At 46.7% G+C, this 4,557-nt stretch overlaps 1 pseudogene across 1 annotated transcript; it reads left to right on the top strand.

Annotated features, from left to right (window-relative positions):
• Positions 1-564: 564 nt before the first annotated feature.
• LOC125542520 (uncharacterized) lies at positions 565-4,315 on the top strand (annotated as a pseudogene). The gene is made up of 2 exons (XR_015618031.1): positions 565-1,923; positions 3,851-4,315. The product of XR_015618031.1 is annotated as an uncharacterized LOC125542520 (transcript).
• The last annotated feature ends 242 nt before the right edge of the window (positions 4,316-4,557 follow it).

The following is a 4,557-nucleotide window of genomic DNA, read 5'->3' on the forward strand; positions in this document are numbered from 1 at the left end:
ATAAAAGACTAAATAATGAGGTTTTGTAAGAAAAATCAATTAGTGACATTGGTATTACCTTTTAAGAAACAATAACTTAAAAAATCAAACTATGACATAATATACAAAAAATTGTGGTTTTATATTATGCAAAAATAAGTATATGATTGTGCATTTTTCCAAAAAGTAATTTCCTAAGAAAGAATAAAGTTTTGGCAGGTATTACCCTTAAAATGAAATAAAATAGAATAATAGCCAAATAAAAGTAAACACAATTAATTTTATATGGAAAATTGAATTAGTGACATTGACAATACCCTTTAATAAGAAAGAAAATGAAATAATAGCTAATTGTTACAAAATAATAAATTTTTATAAGAAACAATGAATTAGTACCAATGGTATTTCACATTAATAATAAATATAATGAAAAAAATTAAAAAAAATTATACACAACTTTACACTAAAATTGCACTAGACTTTTGTTGTATGCACAACAATCATGTAATAGTGTAATTTTATATGGATTCTCACTAACAATTATCTTTGGAGTCGGACACGGATCGGATGTGAATCCCCGGTCACAAAAGTGCTCTCCCTCCGTCCAAGCCCCACAGAGAAACGGAGCAAACTCCCAGCGCTCTCTTCCCGTCCCGCACCAAATTTCCGCCGCCGCCGCCGTCTCCAGATCCATGGCGCCCCCCGCCGTTCCCGTCCGGCCCTCCGCCCTGGCGGGCTCGCCGCGCTCCGGCCACCCCGACTGGGTCTTACTCAGCAAGACGGGACGCATCTCCGACGACCGGCACGAGACCACCGCCGGGTGCCGCACGGCGGAGGGCCAGGCCGTCGAGGTGTCCTTCTGCCTCGCCGACCCGCCGGCCGTCTCCCACTTCTCCGTCCACTGCCCCGGCCTCGAGGGCGACGACTACTCCGACACCCCGCCCTTGCTCATCTGCGCCGAGGGGGCCTTCGTGCTCTTCTCCGTCACCCTCAACGTCCCCGAGTGGGGCTCCGTCCACCACTTCGTCTACTCCGCCCGCGGCCCGTCCGGCAACCGCCCGTCGCTGCACCTGCTCCCGGAGCCGGACCCTTAGGTGCCAGCCTTCCAGTCCCAGCAGTTCGGCATCCTGCCCTGCGGCGGCGGCCACTTCGCCGTGGCTTTCCTCGATCGCAACTGGATTGACCATCGTGACTGCTGGGAGTATCGCGCCTACGTCTTCTCCTCCACCACGCGGGCATGGAGCAGAACCAAGCCGTCCATGCCGCGCTTGTCCGAGTCTGACAAAGAGTTGCTCGATAGGCATTACAGCTGCAAGCAGATCACTGTCGGAGAAAGCTCGCTGGGCTGGGTTGATCTCTTGTGTGGCATTGTCCTCCTCTGCAACCTCTTCGACAAGCGTCCCGTCATCAAGTACATCCCGTTGCCCGCGTCCAGGGTTCCCCTCGCCGACGAGGACGGTGTCACGGACATCGCCGCGGAACATCTATGCGATGTCTCATCCTGCGGCGATCTCATCAAGTTTGTCCAGATAGATTTCGATGAACCTGACTACGGAAGCAGTGGCATCGCTTGGAAAGCCACCACATGAAACAGGAAGCTCTCTTGGGATGATTGGCGCAACCGCCGCACGGTTGATGTTGCTGAAATCTCGGTCGACACGAGTTATTCTGCTTTGTTGCCTGAGCTGCTGGATGATGAGAACAAACAACTGGAGCTGAAGAATCTTATTTTCATTAACCCCACCCTGAGCATCCAAGATGACCATCTTCTCTACATAAGGGCCATGGTAAAGGCTCAAGATGACACGACATGGATTGTCGCACTTGACATGAAACATGCCTCTCTCAGTGCGCTAGTCCCAGTGTCCACCCAACCCTTCTGTGGTGTTACCATGTACTCTCCATGCGCCTTCCCCAAGTACTACCTCGACAACATGCCAGCAGGTCTGTTAATTATTCTGCCCTTTTTTTTCTATTCTCATGCTCAAAATGTGGTTTACCAACAATATAGTATGATGTTTTTTTTTTGGAATCTTGGTTAGCTGTTGGTTATGTGTGCTTGCATAGGAGAATGTACATCTGTATATTGACACTGTTGACATTAGATTGTGTAGCCGCTCTTCGAACTTGAAAATCAACTAGAGTGCCCATTGCCCAATCCAGTATACATGTTCATGTGTTGGAAACTAGCAAAAGGCATCAGCTGATGCTAAAAACAGTTGCAACCCTTATGAGCCCTTCTATAAAGACCTCATCCACGCAGGTAGACAACTTGTGCATTCGCCAACGAGTTTCTGTTTCATGTTGTTATTTAGGTGCAGGACTGCAGGTATGCAAGGTGATACAGCTACTGATCATGAGGGCATTTCATGTTTTTTGTGGGATGATTGCATACATAGTTAACTTCTTCTGACGGCGTAGTGCTCAATAACTGCTAGTGCTTGCTGAGGCGGTATTGGGTCGACTCATTTCGTTTATCTAACGAAACAGAACAGAGGCAAGGAACTGTAAATGCTAATTCAACTCCATTCCTAGAACCAAATTACAGTATCAACAGATAGGCGAGTTTCTTATCAAGTGGCTTTTAATTTGCACCACAAATTACCATAACCCAACCGGCTCTGGTAGTACAAAATGACTCAGCCATCACGAAAGTTCCACTGCAGTGACATCTGAACCTTGTCTAACTGCAGCTAGCTAGATCCAATCTCCTTCCATCACCATGATGTCTCCTGGCATGCCTGGTGGACATGCCGCTGCCCCGAGACACCATTTTTACCACTGTGGGGTGGCCTTAGTTGTTGTTGGGTCGAACCACGGCATGGCTCACGCTGCAGCTCTTCTTTTTTGTGGTATAGCGATGAAATGAAATTGTAAGAAGAAAGAGCAACTTTTACTCTATCCCAAAACACAATTGGTTCATGATCTGTGTATTACGATCCTATGGTGGCGTGGGAACTCTAGTCGAGGCCTTTCCCCATAGAAAACCTTTCCCTTGAGAGCAGTGGCGGAGCTACAAAAGAAAAGTTGGGCGGGCCAGAGAATACTAAGCTACCAAAGTATACCAAACAGGGCTACCAAATTGGCAGTAAACAACAATTTAGTGCACTGTTAGACAGTAAACAAGAACACTACTTTTGTTGTGAACTTGTAAACTGTAAAAGTGGCATCTGTTGTGAACTTGTAAAGTGTAAAGAACAGATCTTCAGTGGATTATTTATGCTTATTGGGGTCGAGTTTAGGGGATTTAGGGGATGATTTAACGAACAATGACCTAAGTTGAATTTAGGGGAATAAAATTGAGAATCATTTAAATCGATTTACGTATGCTGCTTGCAGGGATTCCGATCAGTAGTGATTCTGATGAATTCAGAGAAGAAGCTAGCTTTTTTTTTAGAATCATTCTGATGGATTGAGAGAAGAAGCTAGCTAGTTGGGTGCCTGGGTCGCAGGGTCGCCGCCTACCACTGCATGGTCGCGTGGGTCCCCTGAATAGATGTATGCCGGTTGGCCGTCCGTCCGTGGGACACTGTGTGTGCGGTGCTCCGGTGGCCGGCGGCCCGCGGCCGGCGTCGCGGCAGCCGGTGGCTGATGTGCTTTCTAGTTCTACTGTGCTATGAGACGGCGGTCGAAGTTGAACCCTGAGCCTGCATCGCTGTGAGTCTTACGCGTACGAGTCTGCTGCTTGCCTTCTCTGTATGGTGTTCGTCAGCGCTGTGTGCCGCAGTAGTATAAAATTTATTTTTTGCTCCGGACCTGGGCGGGCCATGGCCCAATCGGCCTTGCCGAAGCTCCGCCAGTGCTTGAGAGGTTTTATGCCTTTCATTTCCCATCTTCTGCATCTAACAGTTGTCTTGTTTAAATTTAGCAGAGGCAGACGTGGTCAAACCAGTGGTCAGGCAACTATACAGTACAAATAAAAGATCTCACAGGAGGCAAAAAGGGATACTCAACCCAAATACTACCTCTCAAGGGAATCCGGTGGCACGGGGTGAGCGAGCTAGAGGCCAAGAGCGAGCGTCGGTTCTGGACCTCCTGTTTCTGCATCGCCGGAACATTTACTTCTTTTTCTTCATAGTATTACCGATCATGGCAAAAGTGTTCTCTTATATCTATACTCGATGTAATAGAGTCAATGCCTGAACCCCTTTCCTAGTTTAAGTGCAAAAATTGATGTTGCTTCTGCTCTGACTATGTAAAAACAAAAGCATATCAGTTTATTAATTAGGGCCTGCCTCTCCTGTAAGCTGTGGTTATGTATATATATGTAAGGATAATGGTTGCAGTGGCAAGTTAGAAGGTCTCTTTTTTAATTATGAATCAGGTTTGCAGATAACATTGACAACATTCATAGCATTATTTGTCTGTTTAAATATATTTATACCACGATCCACTTGGCATCTCCGCCATCGACCATGTACAAGTTCAGGTTCTGCCGCTACTCCTGCCCTTAGTACTATGTGCTACCTGGTTCTGCTGGTGATGGTGCGATGTATGGATGATTTGCGATGCTAAGTGGCTGAACAGATTGGATTGACTATTGATTATTACAGTGTCAGTTTAGGAGGGAATAAATCG

Source organism: Triticum urartu, chromosome 3A (genome assembly GCF_056163025.1).
Source record: "Triticum urartu cultivar PI428250 chromosome 3A, HENAU_Tu73, whole genome shotgun sequence".
Classification (NCBI taxonomy): Eukaryota; Viridiplantae; Streptophyta; class Magnoliopsida; order Poales; family Poaceae; genus Triticum; species Triticum urartu.